The 16,306-nt window shown below is 41.3% G+C and overlaps 1 protein-coding gene across 2 annotated transcripts in view; it reads right to left on the bottom strand.

Moving 5' to 3' along the window:
* Nucleotides 1–16,306, bottom strand: part of SOBP (sine oculis binding protein homolog) — a 118,255-nt gene that overhangs the window by 76,762 nt on the left and 25,187 nt on the right. The window lies entirely within an intron of this gene.

Below are 16,306 nucleotides of genomic sequence, written 5' to 3'. Positions count from 1 at the left end.
GTTATTTCAAAATTGCTTGCACTTCATCAAATTTCCTTTTCTATCCTCCCTTTTTCTTATTCCAAGGAGGGCAAATATAATTTATTCACCTTTTTATAAAGGAAACCTGGAATCCCACTGAAGTCCTTTGCAATCCTCCCACTGCCCAAGACCTCCACAACTGAAACATTATGTTCTTTACTCCCCAGTACTTCTCTTTTTCTGTAATCCCTACCTCTAATCTGTGTGCTCCCAGAGTGACCATCCCAGCAGCAGCTCAGTGACTGTACTTCAGAAGTGCCCCTATGAACCCCTCAACTACCTGGCAAGGAGAAGAGTGCTCACAGGACTGCTCCGTCTCCTGCTTCGGGAAGAGGTCAGCACATCTCTGTCAAATGCAGATATGGCACAGAGATATGTACTGACCACTTCAGTTCCCGCTCTCTCGTTTACGAATCCCACTCCAAGGACGACTGGAGAGGGACCCATATTTCCATCACCATTCGCTCCTCCGTAACGCTCAGCTGAGGGGGCCTGTCTGTTCCCTGGGAAAAGTCAGAAACCCATACCAAGAAACTTGTATCAAGAACATAGAGCCCCTGTACATCAAAGCAAAACCCTTCCCTTCCTATTTATATTGGAAACTTCAAAACAGCCACCTCAGCCTTTGCTGTCACTTTGGCTGTTATGGAAGAGCCCGTCCTTTGCTTTCAGACACATTTGTTTTATGTAGCATGACAAGAAACCGCGGTCAAAACTTTTCATTGCTCTAGTCTGAAAACAAAAATGCTTTTTCTTCTGTGTTATAAAGGAAGAAAAGCTTTGAGAACTTAGTAGGCAGGTTTGTTGACGAAGTACTTTAAATATGAAACAGAAAGCGTCCTTCTCGTGATCCTTTTCATGAGTATATTTATGGGATGTTTTTTAATTGTGGAAACAACAGCATGTGGCCGCTGCATCCACAATCTTCAGACCAGATTTTCCACTAGTTTACTTCAGTTTTGTAGAAACATAATTCAATCAATTTCTATGGGACTACTACATTGTAAAATTGGGTGATCCCATGGAGAATTTCTTCCTCAGTGTTCTTATTGTCACTTATTGCAAAACCAGCAAGATCAAACATTACACGAGAGGCAATTTTTCAGCAGGTATTACACACACTGCAGCAGCCCATGACAATTTACAAGTAAAACACAAGTAAAATGGAAACCCTCAGAGCACTGGTTTCATTTATGCCTGGCAATTTGTGTGTGTGCGTGTGTCCTGGATGCAGGTGATATTGGTCAGTTGGGGATAATTTCTATAAAATGAGAGACCCGCATTTTACCTGGCACAAGGCTTGCTTCACCTCGGGAAATGTGCTATGACTTGGTGGAGGCTCACTTTTGTCACTGACATTACTCTGGTGGACAGAGACCTCATTTCACGACTAGACCCTATCTCATATTGGAGCATCTGTGCCTCAGCACTGCCAAACGTACATCCTTCCTGATGGGCTAGTCAGAGCCAGTTAAGCCTAGCAAATGTGTTTGTGCACGGCACTTTAGCAATACAGCACGCGCAAAACCTGCTAGCTTTCTTCCATAATATTTGCAAATTCCGTAACAGTTGATTATTTATACATTAACCCACAGACTTCATTTCTTCCATCTTATACCCATCCATTGTAGATGTAGTGTTGTTGCCACTTGCTCTGTTAGGCACGAATTAATGCATCAGAGCCGTGTAATTTATGCATGCTATTTTGTCAAGTCTGTCTGTATGGAATCTGCTTTGGAGAGGCAAGCTGCTCTGTACTCTGGGGCCAGAAATAGTATTAATTTTTTTTTTCCTTTGGTGCCATGGATCAAGGTAACTTCAGACAAGTCACCAGCAAATCTTTGATGAGATGGAAATTGCAATGTTCCATGTTTTATGCCATTTCAGGTAGAGATGATTTGTGTGCATGCAGAAGTATGACACCGATATAATAGAAGAAAACCCTAGTTGACATGGATATTAAGGGGATGCCATTATCAGGGCAGCAAAAGGACCAAGGACAAAGGACTGATTTACTAAGTTAGAACATGACTGTGCATTTCTAGGTTTTAAAAACGAGCGAGGAAACCGAACTGCCTGCCTTTCCCAGGAAGCAGTCTTACAAGGCAGACAGCTTGTTCCACTTAAACGCGCCCCACTGCAATAACAGTATTACTTGGGAAATGAAGACACAACATACAGTCTTTTCTGAGTGCTTTACAATTCTCAGGTCAAGTGCTAATACATATTACAGAGCTCTCCCTGGCAAGTATTGTTAGAGCTGTCATTAAAGACCTCCGAAAGTCTTAGCTGTGCAATTGAAAATGTTTCCAAATCCTCTTATCCCAAACATAACAAATCTCGTTGTTGTTAAATCTGATGTTTTGTAAATTTGATACTACTTGGCTTATTGAGGGGGCTAGAGAATGTTTTTGTGCAAAAACACAGATCTCCAGAAAAGGAATAATGCATCTCTGCGGCAAGGGAATAACGCGGATCTCTGGGAAGGGATTTACGCAGACCGGTGGAAAAGGAAAAATCAAAGACCACCTCCAGTACAGTATGAAGATGATTCTAGGATTAAAAGGCACAATAATGCTACCCAATTACAGCTCCGCCTGGGTCATGCGCTATGCGTAGCAGAAAGAAGCAAGATGGCAGATACCCTGGGTTATTTTAATTAATTTAATCATGTGACTAATTGGTCTCTGCTGGGTTTCTGTGGTAACTGCTTCCTAAGTGCTGATGGGCAATTGTGTTAAATGTAGCTTGGAAACTGCACGTAGGGTGCAGTGCCTTCTAGAGAGCAAAGGGAATTGTACAGCTGTGCAGGGAAGGTGCTCCTGCTGGGGCGTTGATTGTCTCCAAGCAGAATGTTTACAGCTGTACTGTCCTCTTTGCTCCTCTGCAAGCACGCTTCCCGAAGGAACACGCTTATTTGCAGAAAACGTGCTAGACTTTCTTCCTCTTGGGCGTGAAAGTAGATTTCCTGGAGGAATATGTGAAGGCACATGTACGTGGCAGAGCACGCGCTATTTGGAAACAAAGGGAGAGCAGCTAGAGAGCTGTGTGTGCAAAACTGAAATGACTCCTGCGTGCGCAGTGTGAGGCCCTGGAAACCAGAATGTCTTCTTAGCGGTGGCTGCGTTCGAGGGTAAATCCATTACTGAGCCCTGACACAAACAACGTGTGAAACTGTTTTTTTCCAACTGCTCCTGCATCTCTTGTATTATTCATGAAATCTCTAAATCCACACGGGTCACAATTTGCATGGAGTACTGCAAAATGGCACAGAGCCGCCTTCAAAATTGGCAAACATGAAAATGACTTGTAAAAGTCATTCTTTGCTTCACGGGTTGAATTTCGGATCACCACGAACAAGAAGTTGTCATCCTGCTGGATCCAAACTTACACCCGCGTCTCCTCACATGATTAATGTAACAGTACGAATGGAAAAATGATTAATAACAGCAACCTACATTCCAGTAATCACAATTGCACATAAGAAATGACTGTTTAATGGGGTGGTAAGTTAAACCCCGTTAAGGGCACAGAGAAAAAACAACTGAGAATCTCCTCAGTACCTTTCACCAAAAAAAACAACCCAAGAAAACATCCATAAGACAACACAAGACATGCCGCAAATACAGAACACAACACAACACGGAACAGTAAATGCCATACCTTATCCTAACCTCACCAGTGAAAATGCAGAAACAGGTTAGGAAATGTAGGAAGACATAGCCAGAGAGAGGTTAAAAGTTTGGTAGCTGTATTGCAAAGGCTAGAAAGGTTCCACTCAATAAAGCAAGGGAAAGGATAAGGCAGAATGGCGAAGGAGGAAAAATGTGCATTACCTCCCTGCCCTGGGCTACTGGAGAATAAAGAGCTATCCGCCTAAGTGTGGCAGACCTGGGCTTTATTTTATTTAATATAAATTAGGTCAAATTTAAAATACCTTATACAGCTTTATCAGCAAAAAGTGATAGTTGTAGATCACAAAGTACACAGACAAATGTCTAATTCCTCATTTTTCCTGTTGAAATGCCACCATTGGCTTGTAGCTTGGGATTCAGTTCTCATCCTACTGACAGTGGAAATATTGCCCCTGACATCCGCAAGACCAAAATACCTCCTTTGTTTTGAAACTGGTGGTCAGTACCTTATTGCATATTCTGTTCTGCAATTTATACTGAGTTATTCAAACCGAAGTTCAAGGCTGAAGAAACAAAAAGCTCAAAATAACCACATTTGCGATTAGCTGTCTTTAGGAAACCAATTTTAGGAAAAATCTTGCAAACTACGCAACATGCTTTAATATCTCTAGTTGTGTTCTTTGGAAAAGTTAGGCATAGTGAAGGTGCTACGCATTGCATTTTATACTGAAATGTCCAGATATGATGAATTAAGAGTTCTACATGACACTTCTTTAAAAATAGCCCTTACTATGTGAGATTGAACACAACCTCACATATTACTTTAATCCTTTTATAAAAAGTCTTCTACACTTTCCATATTTTCATCAACAGTAAATACTACAAAATACTGACATTTTCAAAATACTTCAAAAGAGCAGTGCGGTGACACTGATAACTGCATTATGAATGCTGAAAATTTTTATGAGAGATTTGAGGATGATTGAAAGTGAGACAAAGCATTTTCATTTTAATGATAACAATAAAAAAACTTCCCAGTGACACTATAGCAAACCTATTGCTTCTCCAAACCCAGTAAGACGTAAATGGAGCTATTACAATTTCTACACTGGGCCAAAATTACAGCTGATGTAAGTAGCCCCATTGATTTTAATAAAGCTATGCCTGCTTACACCAGTTATGTATTTGGCCAACCAAATGGGACACATCAATTTAGATTTGGATTATGTCACGGAGCCCTTCACGCTTGCTATGCCATCAGTGCAGCCGCTCTGATTAGGAAGATGGGTCTCGCCATAGTGATCAGCCCATTTGTTCATCTCATCTGGCAAATTGCAGCTGACAATAGCCAATACCTGAAGGAAGGAGTGAAAAATATCCTATAATCTACGCAGTTATAGGATGCATCTGGGGCTTACGCTGGCAGGCAATATCTCTGATGAATGAGGTTTGGTTTCCGTTGCTCTTTTATTTGGCTTAGCTATATATTTTGCTAATAATCATCAGTTTTATCAAACCTATGCAACTATACTTTTTAATTTCAGGCCCAGTTCAACTGCTACTCCAGACAGAGCACTCCTGTTTATTTCAGTGGCTTGTGGCTCGGGCCTTTAACTACTATTTGTGATAGTTCAGTCTAAAAATGGGCAGCGTAATTTTGGGAAGTAATACTGCCTGCTGAATCCGAGTATGCTATCCTTTCGTTTCTGCAGAAGTTGGAGACGGAAAATACACAGAAGACAGTGTATGCATTCCCTCTGCCAGTGCCAGCTTCGGTATTTACTAGTGTTTGCTCGTCCCAGCTCGTCCCCATTAGTCTGTCCCAAGCAAAGCAGCTCATTTCAGGCCACAGTTCCAAGTGCTAACACATCGAAGTATTATATATCGAAATTGCAAAAGATGAACTTCTTTCCAGCCTTCTCCTCCTTCTCCACAGGCTTAACACTTCCATATTCCCTAAATCATCTTTGACTCTGCTCATGCCCTAAACCCTGCCCATCCAAACTGCCTCCAAATCTTGCCGCTCCTTGCTCTATCCATGTTTCAGCAACCACCCAACTATCCTCCTCAACACCCTCACGCTCCAGACCCTAGCTATGGCCATTTAACTACCATTACATCTGCACAGTCCAACTTACCGCCCTTACCCGTCCTCAGCTTCAGCCTCTTGTCCAGCTTCGCTCATTCCTCTAAGATATTGTTTTCAGGTTGGATTTTTTTTTCCCCTAGACATATTAACTCGCTTTTATTAAAGTACAAGTAATTTAGTTGGGTTTTTTCATTATTTCTAATTCCTCCAGAGAATTATTTTCTGTCCTGTCTGGTATCTGCAACCCCTCCTAGTTTAGTATCATCTGCAGAGTTTGTGAACTTGCTCTCTGTTCTCTCCTGGAGATCATTAATGAAATATGAAACAAGACCAACCTCACGGAAGTCCCTCTAGCACTTCTCTATCCACAATCTTAAATGCTGCTCTTTATCACCACCCGTTACTTTATTCCTTGAGTCCGTTTTCAGGCCACTCGACAGTGTTCATATCCAAAGTAATTTGAATTAATCTGAGGGTAAGATTTCATGAGATGCTATTTCAAGTGCTTTACTAAATTCCAAATCCATTAGAACTTCTAATTTGCCTCCCTCGGCTGATTTCCGTGCGTGTGTGTACATACTAGCTGCGTTTGCTTGGCAAAACCTCTGTACTCCTCTGTTACTCCTTGCCCATATGGCATAACTGCAGAAAATGGGGACTTGGTTGAGTGGGTTTGTCCATCGAAGTATCTGCTTTTTGTTGAAAAATTCAACTTTTTTCTAAAAACAAATATTTTTTCTGTAGCAAATTGAATTAAAAACTTTTGCAGCACATATAAAAACATTCTTCAGCATTATAAAGTAATTTTTGTGTTGGCAGTAAACTCGGGTCCTTTGGAATGCAATCAGCTTCTTATTTAAATGTCCAGCTTCGTATGAAAACGTGGACCGAGGTATGCTGCTGTGCCAAAATGTGTTCATTGTTTCTGTGGAGGGCATCAAACCACCCACAGACATCAAATAACACATCAAAAACAAACAACCTTATCCAGCAAACGTGATCCTGAGTCCAAATAAACTATGTTCACCTAAATATCTTTGTCTAAAAGCTGTTATGTATAAAAGTTATATCCCTGCTGTTCTTTACAATGTTACAACCTGCCAGGTCATGCCTAATTGAAAGTTACTTTATTCTGCCATTAAGCAATTTAAATAAAAATGACTTAGGAACTCTCAGCTTCATTTCCTATGCTCAAGAAGAAAGCAACCTGCCTATGTCTCTCTTTTTTTTTTTCTTTTTTTTCTTTTTTTTTTTTTTTAAGCACCATACAAATGACTTCCAAATTTTCAGGAACAGTTGCTGGTTTTAATGATACATTGCAGATCCTTGTCAATATCTCTGCTGCTTCACACTTTTATTTCCTTAGGAACACTCAGCTGAGTACCATCTGCTCCTGGTGATTTACTGCTCTCGAGTTGCTGAAGTTGCTCCATAACTTCCTCCTAAGAGACTTCAATTTCTGTTATAAGGCCACACTCTGATTTCCTGTGAAGAGTGTCCTTGGAACAGGAATTTCCTCGTCATCCTCTGAGGTGAAGATGGACACAGAAAATTTAATTTTTCTGCTGTTCCGCTTTTTCGGAAGGGGCCAGAGTCACTGGCGGGTGGCCTACGGGCACAGGGGACTTACAGGTGGCTTTTTGTTTTCAACAGAGCCACTTTTTCTATACTTTCTACAGTGCCTTGTACATACGCCTTGCAGATAATTTCCTTGTCCTTTTATTCCTGCACTTTATCTCAGGGACCTTTGGTTACAACTGACTTGATTGTGTTTTCAAATTTTTTGAAGGATGAGTTTTGTCTTAAAAAAGCGAAACATTTGGTATTTCTGGTACAAGTGTGACTGGGACCCCGTTGGCATTTCCATAGTTTAACAACCACACTTCCAATTTGGAAAAAAATGTTTTTTCCGCTCTTGCTGTGTGAAAAACGATAGAAACAATAAGAAAACAGACCGCATGTAAAATAATGAAACTGCCTGTACACAATGTACAGGCAAATATGCACAGGGCCTGATCCAGAGCTCATTACAAGCAATGGGACGTCACCCACTGACGCCGATGGAACCTGGACTGGGCCCAAAGGAAGCAAACCAAAAAGCAGAGGGAGTTTTTTGTCTCATCTTTCAGTTACAGTAATCATAGGTGTTGTTTGTAACAGTAGTAGGTAACAAATTTTCCAATAAAAGTGTGATTTTTAAGTTGACAGTGTCCCTTTAAGCTTATGCACTTCTTCACTTAACTATGCCAGATTTACTCTCCCCTTTCTACTTTTTCCTTGCTCAGAGGTATATGTACCATCTGTGCATCTAATATGGTGTTCTTAAATAGCCTCCAGAGTGATTCAATGCTTCTTTTTTCCCCTTTTTTTAAACTTTCTCTCGGTTAACCCTTTTCCTTGGTATTTTAGAGCCTTCCCTTACAGAGCTTTCGGTCCTTCCTTTCTTTAGGATGAAGTTACCATCTTCCGACATGGAAATTAGGAGTACGGCTACCTGTTCTTTTAATGCCTGTGCATTAGACAAAACTCAGTGGGGAGCTGCCTTATCAAGACACTGATATCGATAAATTGCTTCTGCAAATGGAGGCACAAGACTGAACCATTTGACAACGGCCAAAGCTGACCATTATTACTACTACACCATGAAATTATTCAAACCTACCTCCTCACAAATATCTAAAGGTCAGTGTTCTGTTTAAAACTCTAGATTAAGCTTTTAAGACTTACATTTAGTTCTAGGAGCTCGCTTCCACCTGATTTAGTAGCACTGTGCGCCGCGACTGTGAAAGCCTGGGGGCTAAATTAAGAATAGTAAGAGTAATTGAGACTGAGTTGTTTGATTTCTAACTCAACAGGTTTCCCCTTTCATTTGACAGTCCGAATTTCAGGGGAAGGAAGAGCCACAGGCGTACGAGACACTGCACTGCTGCATCCATCTACGTGATACGGGGAAAATCACTGCATTCAGCCAGCGCTAATGGGAGAAGCTGAGTCCTTGGTGGTCTCACACACTCCCCAGTAAAGCTGCGCTGGGCTACCATATCCCAGTGAAGATCCTTCCCCTTGCAAAGCCCAGATAAGAGCCGGAGAGATGCTCTGCTCTGCTTTTAAAGTAAATGGACATCAACGGAGCCACATCTCCCCCTGCCCACCCCGTGTGTGTCAGCCAAAAGAGCTGGCTCCTGCCTGAGCATCTCCACCAGCCCCTCCGTGCAACGGAGGCAGAGTCTGGCCTCCGGCTTCTTGGGCAGGAGATTAAATAAAGCAAAACCATCTGAAGCCACACACGCACACCCCTCCCACCCCCAAAACCATCAGATACTTTATGACTGTTTCTAAAAATTATTAAACAGATGAGTACATTTACTTTAGATACAAAATTGCATCCAGGCTGACAAGTTGCAACATATGGTTACTTTCAGCCCAATTTAAATTCAAATAGGTGAGATGTAAATGCTTGGGTTTTTGACAGAGCGCAGCCCACCACTGAACTTAGCTGGCCAGCAAACAGTCTTTTATTATTGCAGAAACAATTTTCTACAGGAAAGATATCTGACATTTTCAGACTTTTGCCCTATAAAACCCACCTCGTCCTTCCAGCAAGTTTAACACTTGCACATCGAGCACGGCTTGATATATGGTGAGAAGCTGCCTTTAACTAACAATTCCCGGTAGTAGGTTTTCCTGTTCATGCGGCAGCTTGTAAGTTACATCCATTTGGCCTCTCCTAGCCTCATTTAGACTCACGAGGCCAGATTCAAGGTTAATGTGTGTAAGGGTTTCTTCAGTCTTCCCGTAAACCAGCAAATGTTTGCAAACAAACCTAAAAGGGGTGAAACTTTCCTACCTAGAAGGGGCCAAAAGACATACGATGTGATTTACTCCCTTGGTCTGACTCAGTTTCATCCCTGAGTTTGTCCCAAGATTTCTATGCATGATGGAGAGGGAAGTCACCGCTTCGGGAAAGTAAGAGAGTAATTAAATACAGACCGTCAGCTGACAAGAAATGTGGCAACTCCACTGGACTGCGGCCTCACCTGCACAAATGACTTCACCACTAGTGAAATAGAATCATAGAATCATAGAATGGTTTGGGTTGGAAGGGACCTGTAAAGGTCATCTAGTCCAACCCCCTGCTGTGGGCAGGGACATCTTCAACTAGATCAGGTTGCTCAGAGCCCCGTCCAACCTGACCTGGAACGTTTCCAGGGATGGGGCAGCCACCACCTCTCTGAGCAACCTGTGCCAGTGCTTCACCACCCTCAGCGTAAAAAATTTCTTCCTTATATCTAGTCTAAATCTACCCCCTTTTAGTTTAAAGCCATTCCCCCTTGTCCTGTCGTAACAGGCCCTGCTAAAAAGTCTGCCGCCATCTTTTTTATAAGCCGCTTTAAGTACTGATAGGCTGCATGTGACAGCAACCTGTGCTCCCAAGAAACTTTAGGACCAGAAATGACCTTCCACCTTCAGCTGGGCCCCTCAGGTTTTCTACTGCTGCCCACCATGGTCCCCTGCCTGGACAGAATTTCACCCCATTAAACTACGTGGCTAATTGTAATATTCCATATGTCCTTTCAGGAGTGTGTACGGAGGGTGTCATTCACAACATTGTTCCTAATCCAAACATATTTTTGAAAACCATATTTGCTTAATTTTGGTTTTTAAATAAAAATATATAGAGTGAAAAAAATACTCAAGCTCCTTTTTCAATATTTCCCTAAGTTAATGAGCTGACTGATAAGTGAACAGATGCATTAAGGCAATAATTTATTCAAATGTCATGATATTTTTGAACAAACATATTATTTAATACGCATTTCATTATTTGCCCAGCTCGTATTAGTATTAATGATTGATGTGTTCGTTAGGAAAGGGAAAAGTGGCACCAAACATAATCTGTGCAAATTAGATTCACTTTGGAGATCTACCCGAAGTTCTCGGCAGAATAAAGACTGTTCTCGATGCTCATTCTGTGTTGATCACATGGAAACAAAGCTGGAAGTTGCCTAATTTCATATGAGGCCAAGGCAACGTGGGCTAATCTAACGTAACCTGAACCAAGACATGGAACGTAGGGGAGAGCAGTATTTTTTTGAGCTATTGCCTAGCTCTCATAGGTTGGAGCCAAAGGGGTTCAGAGGTAAAGTAAGCACCCACGTGTATGATATCCACTCATCTTCTGAATGCATCATTGTTATGCATCTAAACTCTTTAATCAAAAATCCTTTGGTGATGTAAAAATGTCCTGGATACAGATCATGACGTCTATCTTGCCAAACTTTTTAACAGAGCAAAATGTCTGTTTTTCCCCTAGTGTTTCCCTCTCCCCTTCAAAAATTCATCCAAAGTGATTTAAGACTTCAGTAAAGCACCTTAGCAACCTCCAGAAAAACAGCTACCGGCCATCTTTCTTCCTCAGTCACTCTGGTAGGCAGCAACTTCTTTCACATCTCCAATATCAAGGTGTCATAACATCTATTTAAATCCAAATCATTGGTCTAAACTGCATACACCTAGTGTGCAAAAACCTTAAAAGCATTTCTAGTCAAGTCCTAATGCAATTAGTGGTGTTCTGTTGTAACATCTGTATGTAAACAAAACCTACTTCTGGCAAGAAGGAGAGATGCAATCGCTGAAGCTGTCCAGAACTGATGCGAGGACACCTCGCGTAAACTGGTCGCTTTGCTTGAATCGAACGCCTGCTGTCCAAGAGGCAGCAGATTCTCAAGCTGTAATTAGCATATTCATCTTGATATAAGCAAAGTAGCCAGAATGCAACACGACTGATGTAATGTGACATGGTGGTTAAAATTAAAAGTGAACACGCCTTTTAATTGGATTGGATACCTGCTAGTAATTCAGACAATGGGAATTTGATTCAAATTTATAGTATTAAATGGCAGCAGATGGACAGTAAAATGTCCATTGAGTTTGCAAACTGACAAGCACGCTAGTTTGCCAGATCCCTTCATTAAGGCATTGGTGGCATCAGTCAGGTGCTGATGCATTTCATCGTTAGCAATGTTAATACGTTTTGCTTTGCTGTGGGTGACCAGTGAGATATTCTGACTGATGGTCTCAGTAGGTTAATTTGGAATTTCATTTGCCTCTTCTAATCATGAAAAATCCTAGCTCTGGTTTAGGGAAGGAGTTTTATGAGATTTCTGGGTTTAGCATCCAGTAAGTACAAAGGCCAGCTGACGACAGCTAGACAATGATGCCAACTCTTCTCCTTTCCGACTGATGCCACCCATCTCTTTCACAAATCTCTTTCAGGATTTGCTTTATATCTCAGTATCTGTTCCAGATTCTTGATCACTGCCTGTGGCCTTCTACCCTTCACAAACTTTAGAAACGTCCTCTGAGGGAGGATATTTTCCTTCTCCCTCCTTCTCCAGATAGTTCCTCAAAGAAGTTCGCACTTGTGCCCCACGCTTGAACTATTTCCTCTGCAGACTCAGCGTCTCATCTGCATTCACTCATCAGCACTCATTCGTATCTCAACATAGGAATCATAGCTATGGAGATGTTTGTCGTCTTTTCCCCTTCTACCTTCAAGCCTTTGCAAGAAACCTTATTAATTGGCTGCTGCAGCAAATAACGCGTACGCACACATGCAGATGTGCACATACACACACAAGCACACAAAAATACACATGCACACATTCTACGCAAACCCACAGCAGAAGCAGCAAGTTTGTGAACTGTTTATTAAACCCCACTTCTCTACAGCTCCACAGAACCAAATACGGACGATTTCACGCAAACCAGGTAGGACACCTGCTCTACACTGACCTTTCTGAATACCCAATTAATGCAAGTTAAATCTCTAGGAGAAATAGGTTTTCTATTCAGAGCCCCATGTGTTTCAAAACTTATTATGGAAAAGGACGCTAAAGGAAGATTAACAGCTAAGCTTTTTTTTTTTTTTTTTGTCAGGGGCACTATTTGCATCAAGTTGCTTTAAGCAATTTTCCAAATTTCCATGAATGATGATCATTTTACAAATTAAATTTTGCAGGTGCATAAGAAAGAGCAGAAAGTAACATATGTTTTTTTGCCGTTACTCATTGACTTAACAGGGAGATTGTTAAATGTTTCTTATGCTCTGTTAGGCTGCACAATTAAGCTTGAAATCAAGAGAACTTTCTCTGACAACCCTCAGTAATAATTCTGGGGAATGATAGCTTCTGTTTACTCCCAGTTTTTAGTATGTGTTTGTATATACATGACCATATTAACCACACGGTGATATACATTAATTAACCAAAAAACTACTCAGGCAGGAGTACTAAGGCTTAATGATGTTGTGGGCACTTTATGATCTTTAAATATAATTTGAAAATGTAAGGAATTGTCTAATGCAACAGAACTCAGGACTAAATAAATGCGTACGACTTCTTACAGCCCCATTTGATTGTTCACATTCATTCTTGCTACGCAGATGAGATAAAAGAGCATAAAACACACTGCCTGTCTGCACTACCGACTCACACACGGTGCTGCCCATCACTATCCTGTACGGGGAGAAAAGAGCCATCACCGTTTACATCTTCATGCTGCTAAAGAGCAGTTTACTTTTACTTTTTGATTTATGCCTTTTTGTTTATTAGTATAAATGAAATTTGACTGCACTGTAAACATAAACATCTTTCATCTTTTTTCCCAATTGGGAGGCAGTGCGAAACAGGAACAAGGTCAAGTATAAAATACCGGCTGACAACCTTGCAGTCACTTCGTCTCTGATGTCTTAGTCAATTAAGTAAATTATCCTTTACTATATCTGTGAACAGAGCCTATAACCTCTATGAATTCAGGCCTCATTCTCGGTTTGGCTATTTGGTCATAATAAATTTGTTTTCTGACCCACTGAGTCAATAAACTTAATTTCAAAATTAATCTTTTCAGGCTTCAAACTCACTGGATCCAATTATGAATCCAATCGTTCCCTTTAAATTTAATATTCTGAAAGTTGGTGGTCTAGTGCTTTTTGCCCTTATGTGCCTCTCTGGTACTTAACTTTATATTAGTTGGCCTATAAAATTAAATCTCTAAGGACGGGAGCATCCGAACAGCTCCAAATCTTAAATCTTCAATTACAGACATTAGTATGAAATGCTCCCTTTTCCTGCAATGCTTTCTTTTAATTGGTATTGTTATGCACAACAGGTTATCATTATACAGTACTTCGTTATGTGTATTTGACTATGCATACTAGACCAAACGGGAGCAGGAATGCAGATTTGGGTTATTTTTGTTTGGGGGTGGTGGTGGTATTTTTAGTTTTTTTCTAAATTGGATCTAGTCTAAATACTTTGCTTTTTGCCTAATGGGGTAAACCCCCCAATTTTTTCTTCATTTATTTCTGGTAATTTAGATAAAATTACACTCTGTGGGGAGACCCATTATAATTTCAAAACATATATATTTCTATTCTTGCAAGGCATGGTTGCTAACATAGATAATTTTAAATGGTCATGACTGCAGGATACCTGGGGCAAAATTTGCATTTCTTACAAGAAGAGCAACTTACAGTTGCAGAAGTCTTTTTCCTTACAAACTCCCCGTCCCAGCCACGAAGCTCCCCGACAACCCTGGCTACGTACGGATGCAGAGGGTGCAGGGGCACAGCTTCTGGAGCGCAAACGAACACAACTCCGCTGGGACAAAAGGCAGGAAGGACCGATGTGCACCTCCGACCAAACTGCTTGGATTCAAATGCTCCTGAGGCCAGCAAGGTACTGGCTTATTCCAGTGCGTTGCTACCCTCGCTAAACCTACTGCGGGAGAGGGCTGGGAAGCAGTTAGAGGTTGGGAGCAGTCAGTGCCCAGCTAAACTGGGGCTTTTTGGAGCACTTTCGTTGCTCTCCGGGGGCACTTCAAGGTGGTCTCATGCCAAGCCTTCTCCCAGCTGGGAGTCTGTGGGCACGCATCGCTTCAGCGTGCATTTGCCCTGTGTATGGGAGAAGATTTTGTTATTAGGATGACAACAAAAGTCCTAATTCTGAACACAGCGATTGGCATTGAGGGATGGATAATTTGAAGCATTACTTAGTGCCGTTTTGAGACATTAGTGATGACTTATTCTTTACTGTTTAAACAGTCCTATCATTTTAAGCAAGCGCTTACTACAGCACTTCTTAGCTAGAGGAGGGAGTGAAGACTGCTTAACACGATCCATTAGGAAATTCAAGCCTTAAATGAAGTGACCACAAAGTCCTATCAGCTCCCAGAAATGCGGCAGCTGTACATATTTAACGTAATACAACACTATATTGTGGCGGAGATCCGCTGTTTAAAACATACATCAGGCAGGTGAAATGTGACTATTCTACTCCTCTGTTTGAAAAACGAGAAAGTGTAGAGTGGCATAACTTCTCAAATACATAAATAAGCATTAGACTCATGGAGAAGACAGGTACGCTGTTGGACTAGTAGTAACAGATTAAAGGTCAGCGGTTATATCTGAAACTATTGCAGCCTTGTTCCTTTGATCTTGTTCCTCAAGACTCCGCTCTATTACTAACAGGTGAAGTGCAAAACAAGAAGCATGAGGGTCTGCTGAATTCTACTGTACCTGTCTCAATTTAACGGCAGCATTTCCTAAATACTCTGTCCCCTGATCATCTAATGCCATAAACGCACATGCATAGGGCAGCTCCAGATTTCCCCTGCTGGGTCAGATCCTCTGCAATTCCAGATTCCACAGGTGCAAAGAGGAAGAAAATTTGACTCACTGGCTTAGCTTTGAAGCAGAGCCAATGCAGCAACCAACATGTTATCAATTATATGTTATCTCACCACGTTTTGCCAAGTCCTCCCATATGACATTTTGTTAATTTGCAACCTCTTTAGTGAAGAATAGGACATTTCACTGGGATATGATGGTATACAACAAGATTAGGAACATCTATTGTTATTTAGATATATACAAAATAATGAATACAGAGAGCGTTCTGGATGGAAATACTCAGCATCTTTTAGCTTCCAGAAGAAGTTAACAGAGGTGTAAGAAAGGGAACCAGGGGGAGTGAGATGCTCTAATTCATCCTTTCTCATAATACAAGGATGAGGAGGCCTCCAACAAAGCACACGGGTAGTAAATTGTAAGTCAGGTAAAAGGGAACTTTTCATATATTGCCTGACTGACTGAATTCGTGGCCATAAACTATTACTGAATCCTACTACTCATGGGTTAGTAGAAGGTTGAAGTACACCTATGCATTATGCTAACATGTATTTATTTTCATTTAGTAAGGGATCTAAACCTCCCATTTCAGGTTCTAAGCTGTAGATGAAAGAGAATCCACCATGAACTGGTTGTTCTTTCATCTGCGTCCCCAAGGCTTCCCAAATTATCTGGCACTCATCACTGCTGGACACACAGGACCACCTAGCTAGGATCACTGACAATGCCTCCATTACTATGAACTATCTTACCCATGTAAATTTGTGACTGAAAGTCATGGGAGCATCAGCTGACGGTGATCTGGATCCTGTCACCCCGGAGTGTCTTACACATTGTAAGGCACATTGAACCGCATGTGCATAAACGTGCATG

Source organism: Aptenodytes patagonicus, chromosome 3 (genome assembly GCF_965638725.1).
Source record: "Aptenodytes patagonicus chromosome 3, bAptPat1.pri.cur, whole genome shotgun sequence".
NCBI classification, from domain to species: Eukaryota; Metazoa; Chordata; class Aves; order Sphenisciformes; family Spheniscidae; genus Aptenodytes; species Aptenodytes patagonicus.
Note: the sequence above shows the minus strand (reverse complement) of the source record. Positions and strands in the feature narration are given on the sequence as shown.